Source organism: Oncorhynchus mykiss, chromosome 9 (genome assembly GCF_057628025.1).
Source record: "Oncorhynchus mykiss isolate SJ-2025 chromosome 9, ASM5762802v1, whole genome shotgun sequence".
Lineage (NCBI taxonomy): Eukaryota > Metazoa > Chordata > Actinopteri > Salmoniformes > Salmonidae > Oncorhynchus > Oncorhynchus mykiss.
This window is the reverse complement of record NC_143030.1, coordinates 80,808,783-80,825,806: the sequence shown is the minus strand read 5'-3', so window position 1 is coordinate 80,825,806 and position 17,024 is coordinate 80,808,783. Positions and strand designations below refer to the sequence as shown.

General features: G+C 43.1%; 1 protein-coding gene across 3 annotated transcripts in view; it reads left to right on the top strand.

The window, feature by feature from the left end:
• Positions 1-17,024, top strand: part of LOC110531286 (membrane-associated guanylate kinase, WW and PDZ domain-containing protein 3) — a 132,939-nt gene that overhangs the window by 16,838 nt on the left and 99,077 nt on the right. The window lies entirely within an intron of this gene.

The following is a 17,024-nucleotide window of genomic DNA, read 5'->3' as shown; positions in this document are numbered from 1 at the left end:
TCTATGACAGGGAGAAAGAACCACAACCATTATGATCTATGACAGAGAACCACAACCATTATGATCTATGACAGAGAACCACAACCATTATGGACTATGACAGGGAGAACCACAACCATTATGATCTATGACAGGGAGAACCACAACCATTATGGTCTATGACAGGGAGAACCACAACCATTATGATCTTTGACAGGGAGAACCACAACCATTATGGTCTATGACAGGGAGAACCACAACCATTATGGTCTATGACAGGGAGAACCACAACCATTATGGTCTATGACAGGAAGAACCACAACCGTTATGGTCTATGACAGGGAGAACCACAACCATTATGGTCTATGACAGGGAGAACCACAACCATTATGGTCTATGACAGGGAGAAGCACAACCATTATGGTCTATGACAGGGAGAACCACAACCATTATGGTCTATGACAGGGAGAACCACAACCATTATGGTCTATGACAGGGAGAACCACAACCATTATGGTCTATGACAGTTAAGGGAAAATATAAATGTCACGCTATGAAAAATTAGTTTGGGTCGTTGAAAACGCGGCTGTGAGGTTCCTGACCATTTTGGCTGCGTCAAGTACAGTTAAGGAAGATCTAGGTTATGTAATGAACGATGGTCTACTATATAGCATCTCCTGGTCTCTAACATCCTAACTGCAGAGATACCACTAACTGCAGAGATACCACTAGTCTAGCATCCTAACTGCAGAGATACCACTAACTGCAGAGATACCACTAGTCTAGCATCCTAACTGCAGAGATACCAATAGTCTAGCATCCTAACTGCAGAGATACCACTAGTCTAGCATCCTAACAGCAGAGATACAACTAGTCTAGCATCCTAACTGCAGAGATACAACTAGTCTAGCATCCTAACTGCAGAGATACCACTAGTCTAGCATCCTAACAGCAGAGATACAACTAGTCTAGCATCCTAACAGCAGAGATACAACTAGTCTAGCATCCTAACTGCAGAGATACCACTAGTCTAGCATCCTAACAGCAGAGATACCACTAGTCTAGCATCCTAACTGCAGAGATACCACTAACTGCAGAGATACCACTAGTCTAGCATCCTAACTGCAGAGATACCAATAGTCTAGCATCCTAACTGCAGAGATACAACTAGTCTAGCATCCTAACTGCAGAGATACCACTAGTCTAGCATCCTAACTGCAGAGATACCACTAGTCTAGCATCCTAACAGCAGAGATACCACTAGTCTAGCATCCAAACTGCAGAGATACCACTAGTCTAGCATCCTAACTGCAGAGATACCACTAGTCTAGCATCCTAACTGCAGAGATACCACTAGTCTAGCATCCTAACTGCAGAGATACCCCTAGTCTAGCATCCTAACTGCAGAGATACCACTAGTCTAGCATCCTAACTGCAGAGATACCCCTAGTCTAGCATCCTAACTGCAGAGATACAACTAGTCTAGCATCCTAACTGCAGAGATACCACTAGTCTAGCATCCTAACTGCAGAGATACCCCTAGTCTAGCATCCTAACTGCAGAGATACAACTAGTCTAGCATCCTAACTGCAGAGATACCACTAGTCTAGCATCCTAACTGCAGAGATACCACTAGTCTAGCATCCTAACTGCAGAGATACCCCTAGTCTAGCATCCTAACTGCAGAGATACCACTAGTCTAGCATCCTAACTGCAGAGATACCACTAGTCTAGCATCCTAACTGCAGAGATACCCCTAGTCTAGCATCCTAACTGCAGAGATACAACTAGTCTAGCATCCTAACTGCAGAGATACCACTAGTCTAGCATCCTAACTGCAGAGATACCACTAGTCTAGCATCCTAACAGCAGAGATACCACTAGTCTAGCATCCTAACAGCAGAGATACCACTAGTCTAGCATCCTAACTGCAGAGATACCAATAGTCTTGCATCCTAACTGCAGAGATACCACTAGTCTAGCATCCTAACAGCAGAGATACCACTAGTCTAGCATCCTAACTGCAGAGATACCAATAGTCTTGCATCCTAACTGCAGAGATACCACTAGTCTAGCATCCTAACAGCAGAGATACCACTAGTCTAGCATCCTAACTGCAGAGATACCACTAGTCTAGCATCCTAACTGCAGAGATACCACTAGTCTAGCATCCTAACAGCAGAGATACAACTAGTCTAGCATCCTAACAGCAGAGATACCACTAGTCTAGCATCCTAACAGCAGAGATACCACTAGTCTAGCATCCTAACTGCAGAGATACCACTAGTCTAGCATCCTAACTGCAGAGATACCAATAGTCTAGCATCCTAACTGCAGAGATACCACTAGTCTAGCATCCTAACAGCAGAGATACCACTAGTCTAGCATCTTAACTGCAGAGTTATCTACAGGATACAACTAGGTCATAATTCCAACCCATTTGCCTGGATGGCATTCTCTGACCCCCCCAGACCCATCGGTCTGTCTGTCAGGCTTAGTCTGTGTCCAGGCTTCTGTCCTTTGTGTTTAATCTCAGCTCTCACAACTGCTTCTCTGGGTCCTCTACCACTGCTGAACTAATGTAGCCTGCGCTAGCTAACTAACACCTTCATGTCAATGTCATGTCTGACTTGTTGCTTTGGTGTTTGTGTAAAATGTACATATGTTGAGTCTGTGAAAATAGAATCTCCTGATCATCATAATTTGTTTTGTATTCTATTGTTTTATATTCTATTGTTTTATATTCTATTGTTTTGTATTCTATTGTTTTGTATTATATTGTTTTGTATTCTATTGTTTTTGTATTCTATTATTATGTATTATATTGTTTTGTATTCTATTGTTTTATATTCTATTGTTTTATATTCTATTGTTTTGTATTCTATTGTTTTGTATTATATTGTTTTGTATTCTATTGTTTTTGTATTCTATTATTATGTATTATATTGTTTTGTATTCTATTGTTTTATATTCTATTGTTTTATATTCTATTGTTTTGTATTCTATTGTTTTGTATTCTATTGTTTTGTATTCTATTGTTTTTGTATTCTATTATTATGTATTATATTGTTTTGTATTCTATTGTTTTGTATTCTATTGTTTTATATTCTATTGTTTTGTATTCTATTGTTTTATATTCTATTGTTTTATATTCTATTGTTTTGTATTCTATTGTTTTGTATTCTATTGTTTTGTATTCTATTGTTTTGTATTCTATTGTTTTATATTCTATTGTTTTGTATTCTATTATTATGTATTATATTGTTTTGTATTCTTCCACAATGAATACTTTGAAATAAGATGGAGATGAGCTGAGTGACACTAGTGAGGCAGACTAACAGACATACAGACAGACAGACTGACTAACAGAGAAACGGACGGACGGACAGACAAACATACAGAGAGACAGATGTATTCTGGTGTTCTGCTTTATGTTTATATTAGCAGCTATTAATAAGAATATAACAGTATTCACAGTACTGTATAGATGAATCTGAGAACTGGGAGTCAGTCTCAAATCGAACTGTACTCCCGATTTAGTGCACTAATTCTGACCAAGGCCCTGGTAAAAAGTAGTGAACTGAATAGGAAATACTGTAGGATGCCATTTGGGATGCATGATAGGTCCTTTTATCTCTGATTGAAATGAGATAATCCACTTACAAGCAAGTCGCTCAGCAATCCAATCACATCTGCTTCAGCAGGGCATGCGTATCATACTGTGGTGCCGGTGCTGTGGGGAAGAATAGTTAGAGATATGTAGCCAGGCTCTAGATGAGTCACAAAGCTCTAGATATGTAGCCAGGCTCTAGATATGTAGCCAGGCTCTAGATATGTATCCAGGCTCTAGATGAGTCACCAGGCTCTAGATATGTAGCCAGGCTCTAGATATGTAGCCAGGCTCTAGATGAGTCACCAAGCTCTAGATATGTAGCCAGGCTCTAGATATGTAGCCAGGCTCTAGATATGTATCCAGGCTCTAGATGAGTCACCAAGCTCTAGATATGTAGCCAGGCTCTAGATGAGTCACCAAGCTCTAGATATGTAGCCAGGCTCTAGATGAGTCACCAAGTTCTATATATGTAGCCAGGCTCTAGATATGTAGCCAGGCTCTAGATATGTAGCCAGGCTCTAGATATGTAGCCAGGCTCTAGATGACTCACCAAGCTCTAGATATGTAGCCAGGCTCTAGATATGTAGCCATGCTCTAGATATGTAGCCAGGCTCTAGATATGTAGCCAGGCTCTAGATATGTAGCCAGGCTCTAGATGAGTCACCAAGCTCTAGATATGTAGCCAGGCTCTAGATATGTAGCCAGGCTCTAGATGAGTCACCAAGCTCTAGATATGTAGCCAGGCTCTAGATATGTAGCCAGGCTCTAGATATGTATCCAGGCTCTAGATGAGTCACCAAGTTCTAGATATGTAGCCAGGCTCTAGATACGTAGCCAGGCTCTAGATATGTAGCCAGGCTCTAGATATGTAGCCAGGCTCTAGATATGTAGCCAGGCTCTAGATGACTCACCAAGCTCTAGATATGTAGCCAGGCTCTAGATATGTAGCCAGGCTCTAGATATGTAGCCAGGCTCTAGATATGTAGCCAGGCTCTAGATATGTAGCCAGGCTCTAGATGAGTCACCAAGCTTTAGATATGTAGCCAGGCTCTAGATATGTAGCCAGGCTCTAGATGAGTCACCAAGCTCTAGATATGTAGCCCGGCTCTAGATATGTATCCAGGCTCTAGATGAGTCACCAAGCTCTAGATATTTAGCCAGGCTCTAGATATGTAGCCAGGCTCTAGATATGTAGCCAGGCTCTAGATGAGTCACCAAGCTTTAGATATGTAGCCAGGCTCTAGATATGTAGCCAGGCTCTAGATATGTAGCAAGGCTCTAGATATGTAGCAAGGCTCTAGATGAGTCACCAAGCTCTAGATATGTAGCCAGGCTCTAGATATGTATCCAGGCTCTAGATGAGTCACCAAGCTTTAGATATGTAGCAAGGCTCTAGATATGTAGCCAGGCTCTAGATATGTAGCCAGGCTCTAGATGAGTCACCAAGCTTTAGATATGTAACCAGGCTCTAGATATGTAACCTGGCTCTAGATATGTAACCAGGCTCTAGATATGTAACCAGGCTCTAGATTAGTCACCAAGCTCTAGATATGTATCCAGGCTCTAGATGAGTCACCAAGCTCTAGATATGTAGCCAGGTTCTAGATGAGTCACCAAGCTCTAGATATGTTGCCAGGCTCTAGATATGTAGCCAGGCTCTAGATGAGTCACCAAGCTTTAGATATATAACCAGGCTCTAGATATGTAACCAGGCTCTAGATATGTAACCAGGCTCTAGATTAGTCACCAAGCTCTAGATATGTATCCAGGCTCTAGATGAGTCACCAAGCTCTAGATATGTAGCCAGGCTCTAGATATGCAGCCAGGTTCTAGATGAGTCACCAAGCTCTAGATATGTAGCCAGGCTCTAGATATGTAGCCAGGCTCTAGATGAGTCACCAAGCTCTAGATATGTATCCAGGCTCTAGATGAGTCACCAAGCTCTAGATATGTAGCCAGGCTCTAGATTAGTCACCAAGCTCTAGATATGTATCCAGGCTCTAGATGAGTCACCAAGCTCTAGATATGTAGCCAGGTTCTAGATGAGTCACCAAGCTCTAGATATGTAGCCAGGCTCTAGATATGTAGCCAGGCTCTAGATGAGTCACCAAGCTTTAGATATATAACCAGGCTCTAGATATGTAGCCAGGCTCTAGATGAGTCACCAAGCTCTAGATATTTAGCCAGGCTCTAGATATGTAGCCAGGCTCTAGATGAGTCACCAAGCTCCAGATATGTAGCCAGGCTCTAGATATGTAGCCAGGCTCTAGATATGTGGCCAGGCTCTAGATATGTAGCCAGGCTCTAGATGAGTCACCAAGCTCTAGATATGTAGCCCGACTCTAGATATGTATCCAGGCTCTAGATGAGTCACCAAGCTCTAGATATTTAGCCAGGCTCTAGATATGTAGCCAGGCTCTAGATATGTAGCCAGGCTCTAGATGAGTCACCAAGCTTTAGATATGTAGCCAGGCTCTAGATATGTAGCCAGGCTCTAGATATGTAGCAAGGCTCTAGATATGTAGCCAGGCTCTAGATGAGTCACCAAGCTCTAGATATGTAGCCAGGCTCTAGATATGTATCCAGGCTCTAGATGAGTCACCAAGCTTTAGATATGTAGCAAGGCTCTAGATATGTAGCTAGGCTCTAGATATGCAGCCAGGTTCTAGATGAGTCACCAAGCTCTAGATATGTAGCCAGGCTCTAGATATGTAGCCAGGCTCTAGATGAGTCACCAAGCTCTAGATATGTAGCCAGGCTCTAGATATGTAGCCATGCTCTAGATGAGTCACCAAGCTCTAGATATGTAGCCAGGCTCTAGATATGTATCCAGGCTCTAGATGAGTCACCAAAATCTAGATATGTAGCCAGGCTCTAGATGTGTAGCCAGGCTCTAGATATGTAGCCAGGCTCTAGATGAGTCACCTAGCTCTAGATATGTAGCCAGGCTCTAGATATGTAGCCATGCTCTAGATGAGTCACCAAGCTCTAGATATGTAGCCAGGCTCTAGTTATGTATCCAGGCTCTAGATGAGTCACCAAAATCTAGATATGTAGCCAGGCTCTAGATGTGTAGCCAGGCTCTAGATATGTAGCCAGGCTCTAGATGAGTCACCTAGCTCTAGATATGTAAACAGGCTCTAGATATGTAGCCATGCTCTATATATGTATCCAGGCTCTAGATATGTAGCCAGGCTCTAGATGAGTCACCAAGCTCTAGATATGTAGCCAGGCTCTAGATGAGTCACATAGCTCTAGATATGTATCCAGGCTCGAGATTAGTCACCAATCTCTAGATATGTAGCCAGGCTCTAGATGAGTCACCAGGCTCTAGATATGTAGCCAGGCTCTAGATGAGTCACCGAGCTCTAGATATGTAGCCAGGCTCTAGATATGTGGCCAGGCTCTAGATGAGACACCAGGCTCTAGATATGTAGCCAGGCTCTCAACATGTAACCAGGCTCTAGATGAGTCACCAGGCTCTAGATATCTAACCAGGCTCTAGATGAGTCACCAGGCTCTAGATATGTAACCAGGCTCTAGATGAGTCATCAGGCTCTAGATATCTAATCAGGCTCTAGATATGTAACCAGGATCTAGATATGTAGCCAGGCTCTAGATATGTAGCCAGGCTCTAGATGAGTCACCAAGCTCTAGATATGTAGCCAGGCACTAGATGAGTCACCAGGCTCTAGATATGTACCAGGCTCTAGATGAGTCACCAGGCTCTAGATATGTAACCAGGCTCTAGATGAGTCATCAGGCTCTAGATATCTAACCAGGCTCTAGATATGTAGCCAGGCTCTAGATATGTAGCAAGGCTCTAGATATGTAGCCAGGCTCTAGATGAGTCACCAAGCTCTAGATATGTAGCCAGGCTCTAGATATGTATCCAGGCTCTAGATGAGTCACCAAGCTTTAAATATGTAGCCAGGCTCTAGATATGTAGCCTGGCTCTAGATATGTAGCCAGGCTCTAGATGAGTCACCAAGCTTTAGATATGTAGTCAGGCTCTAGATATGTAGCCAGGCTCTAGATATGTAGCAAGGCTCTAGATATGTAGCCAGGCTCTAGATGAGTCACCAAGCTCTAGATATGTAGCCAGGCTCTAGATATGTATCCAGGCTCTAGATGAGTCACCAAGCTTTAGATATGTAGCAAGGCTCTAGATATGTAGCCAGGCTCTAGATATGTAGCCAGGCTCTAGATGAGTCACCAAGCTTTAGATATGTAACCAGGCTCTAGATATGTAACCAGGCTCTAGATATGTAACCAGGCTCTAGATATGTATCCAGGCTCTAGATTAGTCACCAAGCTCTAGATATGTATCCAGGCTCTAGATGAGTCACCAAGCTCTAGATATGTAGCCAGGCTCTAGATATGCAGCCAGGTTCTAGATGAGTCACCAAGCTCTAGATATGTAGCCAGGCTCTAGATATGTAGCCAGGCTCTAGATGAGTCACCAAGCTCTAGATATGTAGCCAGGCTCTAGATATGTAGCCATGCTCTAGATGAGGCAACAAGCTCTAGATATGTAGCCAGGCTCTAGATATGTATCCAGGCTCTAGATGAGTCACCAAAATCTAGATATGTAGCCAGGCTCTAGATGTGTAGCCAGGCTCTAGATATGTAGCCAGGCTCTAGATGAGTCACCTAGCTCTAGATATGTAAACAGGCTCTAGATATGTAGCCAGGCTCTATATATGTATCCAGGCTCTAGATATGTAGCCAGGCTCTAGATGAGTCACCAAGCTCTAGATATGTAGCCAGGCTCTAGATGAGTCACCAAGCTCTAGATATGTATCCAGGCTCTAGATGAGTCACCAATCTCTAGATATGTAGCCAGGCTCTAGATGAGTCACCAGGCTCTAGATATGTAGCCAGGCTCTAGATGAGTCACCGAGCTCTAGATATGTAGCCAGGCTCTAGATATGTGGCCAGGCTCTAGATGAGACACCAGGCTCTAGATATGTAACCAGGCTCTAGATGAGTCATCAGGCTCTAGATATCTAACCAGGCTCTAGATATGTAGCCAGGCTCTAGATGAGTCATCAGGCTCTAGATATCTAACCAGGCTCTAGATATGTAGCCAGGCTCTAGATATGTAGCAAGGCTCTAGATATGTAGCCAGGCTCTAGATGAGTCACCAAGCTCTAGATATGTAGCCAGGCTCTAGATATGTATCCAGGCTCTAGATGAGTCACCAAGCTTTAAATATGTAGCCAGGCTCTAGATATGTAGCCAGGCTCTAGATATGTAGCCAGGCTCTAGATGAGACACCAAGCTCTAGATATGTAGCCAGGCTCTAGATGAGTCACCAAGCTCTAGATATGTATCCAGGCTCTAGATGAGTCACCAATCTCTAGATATGTAGCCAGGCTATAGATGAGTCACCAGGCTCTAGATATGTAGCCAGGCTCTAGATGAGTCACCGAGCTCTAGATATGTAGCCAGGCTCTAGATATGTGGCCAGGCTCTAGATGAGACACCATGCTCTAGATATGTAACCAGGCTCTAGATGAGTCATCAGGCTCTAGATATGTAGCAAGGCTCTAGATATGCAGCCAGGTTCTAGATGAGTCACCAAGCTCTAGATATGTAGCCAGGCTCTAGATGAGTCACCTAGCTCTAGATATGTAAACAGGCTCTAGATATGCAGCCAGGTTCTAGATGAGTCACCAAGCTCTAGATATGTAGCCAGGCTCTAGATGAGTCACCTAGCTCTAGATATGTAAACAGGCTCTAGATATGTAGCCAGGCTCTATATATGTATCCAGGCTCTAGATATGTAGCCAGGCTCTAGATGAGTCACCAAGCTCTAGATATGTAGCCAGGCTCTAGATGAGTCACCAAGCTCTAGATATGTATCCAGGCTCTAGATGAGTCACCAATCTCTAGATATGTAGCCAGGCTCTAGATGAGTCACCAGGCTCTAGATATGTAGCCAGGCTCTAGATGAGTCACCGAGCTCTAGATATGTAGCCAGGCTCTAGACATGTGGCCAGGCTCTAGATGAGACACCAGGCTCTAGATATGTAGCCAGGCTCTCAACATGTAACCAGGCTCTAGATGAGTCACCAGGCTCTAGATATGTAACCAGGCTCTAGATGAGTCACCAGGCTCTAGATATGTAACCAGGCTCTAGATGAGTCATCAGGCTCTAGATATATAACCAGGCTCTAGATATGTAACCAGGATCTAGATATGTAGCCAGTCTCTAGATATGTAGCCAGGCTCTAGATGAGTCACCAAGCTCTAGATATGTAGCCAGGCACTAGATGAGTCACCAGGCTCTAGATATGTAACCAGGCTCTAGATGAGTCACCAGGCTCTAGATATGTAGCCAGGCTCTAGATGAGTCACCAGGCTCTAGATATGTAGCCAGGCTCTAGATGAGTCACCGAGCTCTAGATATGTAGCCAGGCTCTAGACATGTGGCCAGGCTCTAGATGAGACACCAGGCTCTAGATATGTAGCCAGGCTCTCAACATGTAACCAGGCTCTAGATGAGTCACCAGGCTCTAGATATGTAACCAGGCTCTAGATGAGTCACCAGGCTCTAGATATGTAACCAGGCTCTAGATGAGTCATCAGGCTCTAGATATATAACCAGGCTCTAGATATGTAACCAGGATCTAGATATGTAGCCAGTCTCTAGATATGTAGCCAGGCTCTAGATGAGTCACCAAGCTCTAGATATGTAGCCAGGCACTAGATGAGTCACCAGGCTCTAGATATGTAACCAGGCTCTAGATGAGTCACCAGGCTCTAGATACATAACCAGGCTCTAGATGATTCACCAGGCTCTAGATATATAACCATGCTCTAGATATGTAACAAGGCTCTAGATATGTAACCAGGCTCTAGATATGTAACCAGGCTCTAGATGAGTCACCAGGCTCTAGTTGAGTCACCAAGCTCTAGTTGAGTCACCAGGCTCTAGATGAGTCACCAGGCTCTAGATATGTATCCAGGCTCTAGATGAGTCAACAGGCACTAGATATGTAACCAGGCTCTAGATGAGTCACCAGGCTCTAGATATGTACCAGGCTCTAGATGAGTCAACAGGCTCTAGATGAGTCACCAGGCTCTAGATGAGTCACCAGGCTCTGGATATGTAACCAGGCTCTAGATATGTAAACAGGCTCTAGATCTGTAACCAGGCTTTAGATCTGTAACCAGGCTCTAGATATGTAGCCAGGCTCTAGATCTGTAACCAAGCTCTAGATCTGTAACCAGGCTCTAGATCTGTAACCAGGCTTTAGATATGTAACCAGGCTCTAGATGAGTCACCTTGTACACCACTTTTCTCTAGGATGACTGGTCCTCTGACACCACTGTTCTCCTCAGGATGACTGGTCCACTGACACCACTGTTCTCTTTAGGATGACTGGTCCCCTGACACTACTGTTCTCTTTAGGATGACTGGTTCTCTGACACCACTGTTCTCTAGGATGACTGGTCCTCTGACATCACTGTTCTCTAGGATGACTGGTCCTCTGACATCACTGTTCTCCAGGATGACTGGTCCTCTGACACCACTGTTCTCTAGGATGACTGGTCCTCTGACACCACTGTTCTCCTCAGGATGACTGGTCCTCTGACACCACTGTTCTCTCGGATGACTGGTCCTCTGACACCACTGTTCTCTACGATGACTGGTCCTCTGACACCACTGTTTTCCTCAGGATGACTGGTCCTCTGACACCACTGTTGTTTGCCTTTTTCTCCTATTAGAGAGAGAGAGAGAGAGAGAGAGAGAGAGAGAGAGGGAGAGGTTCCTGACACTAGATGAGTCAAAATTCCTGGTCAGTAAGAGTAGGGAGAAAGCCTGGCCTTTCAGGGCTATTGTCCCAGCCACAGATTAAGCCTTGTCCTAGACTAAAAAGCATAATCAATGAATCTCCATTGAAATTGCTTTTTAATCCAGGACTATTCTTAATCCGGGTATAGCCTAGAACACTCATGTGTCCCTAGTTGAACCAAAGGATTGACCTTGATCTCATGAAGTAAAACACTTTCCTTAACTGTAGCAGTTTTCAGAGTGAATATTTTTATCAGTGGTATATCCATTGATATCAAGGGAAGGCAGGCTTCCCAAAATCTTTTACCAATTTTTTTTATTTGACCTTTTTTTAACTAGGCAAGTTAGCTAAAGAACAAATTCTTATTTTCAATGACGACCTAGGAACAGTGGGTTAACTGCTTTGTTCAGTGGCAGAGCGACATATTTGTACCTTGTCAGCTCGGGGATTTGAACTTGCAACCTTTCAGTTATTAGTCCAATGCTCTAACCACTAGGCTACCCTGCCGCCCCGTTTTTACCAATAGAAACATGAAAAAAAATACAATAATTTATCTTTCATCTCTTTGAGTTTCATAATTTCCCTTCAAATCGCAAGAGGTTGAATATATCTCACAGGAGAGAAAGCATCAGAGCGAGGGAAACAGCGCCCCTCTCTGTCTCTGGCCTCCATTCATAACAAGCATTTCGCTACACTCGCAATAACATCTGCTAACCATGTGACCAATAACATCTGCTAACCATGTGTATGTGACCAATAACATCTGCTAACCATGTGACCAATAACATCTACTAACCATGTGTATGTGACCAATAACATCTGCTAACCATGTGTATGTGACCAATAACATCTGCTAACCATGTGTATGTGACCAATAACATCTACTAACCATGTGTATGTGACCAATAACATCTGCTAACCATGTGTATGTAACCAATAACATCTATTAACCATGTGTATGTGACCAATAACATCTGCTAACCATGTGTATGTGACCAATAACATCTGCTAACAATGTGTATGTGACCAATAACATCTGCTAACCATGTGTATGTGACCAATAACATCTGCTAACCATGTGACCAATAACATCTAGTAACCATGTGACCAATAACATCTGCTAACCATGTGACCAATAACATCTGCTAACCATGTGACCAATAACATCTGCTAACCATGTGACCAATAACATCTGCTTACCATGTGACCAATAACATCTGTTAACCATGTGACCAATAACATCTGCTAACCATGTGACCAATAACATCTGCTTACCATGTGACCAATAACATCTGCTAACCATGTGACCAATAACATCTGCTAACCATGTGACCAATAACATCTGCTAACCATGTGACCAATAACATCTGCTTACGATGTGACCAATAACATCTGCTAACCATGTGACCAATAACATCTGCTTACGATGTGACCAATAACATCTGCTAACCATGTGTATGTAACCAATAACATCTATTAACCATGTGTATGTGACCAATAACATCTGCTAACCATGTGTATGTGACCAATAACATCTGCTAACAATGTGTATGTGACCAATAACATCTGCTAACCATGTGTATGTGACCAATAACATCTGCTAACCATGTGACCAATAACATCTAGTAACCATGTGACCAATAACATCTGCTAACCATGTGACCAATAACATCTGCTAACCATGTGACCAATAACATCTGCTAACCATGTGACCAATAACATCTGCTTACCATGTGACCAATAACATCTGTTAACCATGTGACCAATAACATCTGCTAACCATGTGACCAATAACATCTGCTTACCATGTGACCAATAACATCTGCTAACCATGTGACCAATAACATCTGCTAACCATGTGACCAATAACATCTGCTAACCATGTGACCAATAACATCTGCTTACGATGTGACCAATAACATCTGCTAACCATGTGACCAATAACATCTGCTTACCATGTGTATGTGACCAATAAGATTTGATTTGATAACATTTTTTTGCCAATCAGCATCAAGCTCAACAGTGAATGGTCCCGGCGCACCAACAAACAAAATGTCAAGGGAATCCAGCTTGGATTTGGTGTCACTCAAATCTCATTGAGAGCGTCACGGACAGTAACACTGGAATTGTTAAACTTGGACTTGTGGTTTTACTTAATTCTCCGTACTGGCCAATGATTATAACTGAGATTCTGATCCAACCATTAATTCAGACATGGTTGTGCCCCTGACCTGAGAGGGTGGAAGCTAAATATGTAGCTAGATGTAGAAGGCTAATGTTAACCTCTACAGGATTGGTGTCGGTTGAGCTAACGTGCGCTAATGTGATTAGCATGACGTTGTAAGTAACAAAAACATTTCCCAGGACATAGACATATCTGATATGGGCAGAAAGCTTAAATTCTTGTTAATCTATTTGCACAGTCCAATTTACAGTAGCGATTACAGTGAAATAATATACATATTATTATATATATACAGGGGGTACCGGTACAGACTCAGTGTGGAGGCTATATACAAGGGGTACCGGTACCGAGTCAGTGTGGAGGCTATATACAGGGGGTACCAGTAGATTGTCAGTGTGGAGGCTATATACAGGGGGTACCGGTACCGAGTCAATGTGGAGGCTATATACAGGGGGTTCCGGTACAGAGTCAATGTGGAGGCTATATACAGGGGGTACCGGTACAGAGTCAGTGTGGAGGCTATATACAGGGGGTACCAGTAGATTGTCAGTGTGGAGGCTATATACAGGGGGTACCGGTACCGAGTCAATGTGGAACACCAATAGAAACATGAAAAAAAATACAATAATTTATCTTTCATCTCTTTGAGTTTCATAATTTCCCTTCAAATCGCAAGAGGTTGAATATATCTCACAGGAGAGAAAGCATCAGAGCGAGGGAAACAGCGCCCCTCTCTGTCTCTATGTGTAGGCCATCTATCTGATGCTGTCTGGTCAAAACGAGTATGACATTGTTTCTGTCTGTAGCGTTGAAGGCAAGGGAAGCCAACGCGGATCTGGCCTCCATTCATAACAAGCATTTCGCTACACTCGCAATAACATCTGCTAACCATGTGACCAATAACATCTGCTAACCATGTGTATGTGACCAATAACATCTGCTAACCATGTGACCAATAACATCTACTAACCATGTGTATGTGACCAATAACATCTGCTAACCATGTGTATGTGACCAATAACATCTGCTAACCATGTGTATGTGACCAATAACATCTATTAACCATGTGTATGTGACCAATAACATCTGCTAACCATGTGTATGTGACCAATAACATCTGCTAACAATGTGTATGTGACCAATAACATCTGCTAACCATGTGTATGTGACCAATAACATCTGCTAACCATGTGACCAATAACATCTAGTAACCATGTGACCAATAACATCTGCTAACCATGTGACCAATAACATCTGCTAACCATGTGACCAATAACATCTGCTAACCATGTGACGAATAACATCTGCTTACCATGTGACCAATAACATCTGTTAACCATGTGACCAATAACATCTGCTAACCATGTGACCAATAACATCTGCTTACCATGTGACCAATAACATCTGCTAACCATGTGACCAATAACATCTGCTAACCATGTGACCAATAACATCTGCTAACCATGTGACCAATAACATCTGCTTACGATGTGACCAATAACATCTGCTAACCATGTGACCAATAACATCTGCTTACGATGTGACCAATAACATCTGCTAACCATGTGACCAATAACATCTGCTAACCATGTGACCAATAACATCTGCTTACCATGTGTATGTGACCAATAAGATTTGATTTGATAACATTTTTTTGCCAATCAGCATCAAGCTCAACAGTGAATGGTCCCGGCGCACCAACAAACAAAATGTCAAGGGAATCCAGCTTGGATTTGGTGTCACTCAAATCTCATTGAGAGCGTCACGGACAGTAACACTGGAATTGTTAAACTTGGACTTGTGGTTTTACTTAATTCTCCGTACTGGCCAATGATTATAACTGAGATTCTGATCCAACCATTAATTCAGACATGGTTGTGCCCCTGACCTGAGAGGGTGGAAGCTAAATATGTAGCTAGATGTAGAAGGCTAATGTTAACCTCTACAGGATTGGTGTCGGTTGGGCTAACGTGCGCTAATGTGATTAGCATGACGTTGTAAGTAACAAAAACATTTCCCAGGACATAGACATATCTGATATGGGCAGAAAGCTTAAATTCTTGTTAATCTATTTGCACAGTCCAATTTACAGTAGCGATTACAGTGAAATAATATACATATTATTATATATATACAGGGGGTACCGGTACAGACTCAGTGTGGAGGCTATATACAAGGGGTACCGGTACCGAGTCAGTGTGGAGGCTATATACAGGGGGTACCAGTAGATTGTCAGTGTGGAGGCTATATACAGGGGGTACCGGTACCGAGTCAATGTGGAGGCTATATACAGGGGGTTCCGGTACAGAGTCAATGTGGAGGCTATATACAGGGGGTACCGGTACAGAGTCAGTGTGGAGGCTATATACAGGGGGTACCAGTAGATTGTCAGTGTGGAGGCTATATACAGGGGGTTCCGGTACAGAGTCAATGTGGAGGCTATATACAGGGGGTACCGGTACAGAGTCAGTGTGGAGGCTATATACAGGGGGTACCGGTACAGAGTCAATGTGGAGGCTATATACAGGGGGTACTGGTATAGAGTCAATGTGGAGGCTATATACAGGGGGTACCGGTACAGAGTCAGTGTGGAGGTTATATACAGGGGGTACCCGTACAGAGTCAGTGTGGAGGCTATATACAGGGGGTACCGGTACAGAGTCAATGTGGAGGCTATATACAGGGGGTACCGGTACAGAGTCAGTGTGGAGGCTATATACAGGGGGTACCAGTACCGAGTCAGTGTTTGGGGGTTAGGTTAGTTGAGGTAATTGGTACTAAATCGGTCATAGGTTGTCATTGCTTCTTAGCTCCAGAGACACGGACCGATTATTGCTCCTACTGTTATTTTGTAATTTGTAATTTTACTGTATTTAAATAGTGTATTCATCATTCCACACCTTGTTTTCACGGTTCTGTTTTCATGGGTCTGTTTTCATGGGTCTGTTTTCACAGTTCTGTTTTCATGGGTCTGTTTTCACAGTTCTGTTTTCATGGGTCTGTTTTCATGGGTCTGTTTTCATGGGTCTGTTTTCATGGGTCTGTTTTCATGGGTTTGTTTTCACGGTTCTGTTTTCACGGTTCTGTTTTCATGGGTCTGTTTTCATGGGTCTGTTTTCATGGTTCTGTTTTCATGGGTCTGTTTTCACGGTTCTGTTTTCAAGGGTCTGTTTTCATGGGTCTGTTTTCATGGGTCTGTTTTCACGGGTCTGTTTTCACGGGTCTGTTTTCACAGTTCTATTTTCACGGGTCTGTTTTCATGGGTCTGTTTTCACGGGTCTGTTTTCATGGGTCTGTTTTCATAGGTCTGTTTTCATGTTTCTATTTTCACGGGTCTGTTTTCACGGGTCTGTTTTCACGGTTCTATTTTCATGGGTCTGTTTTCATGGTTCTATTTTCATGAGTCTGTTTTCATGGGTCTGTTTTCATGGTTCTGTTTTTC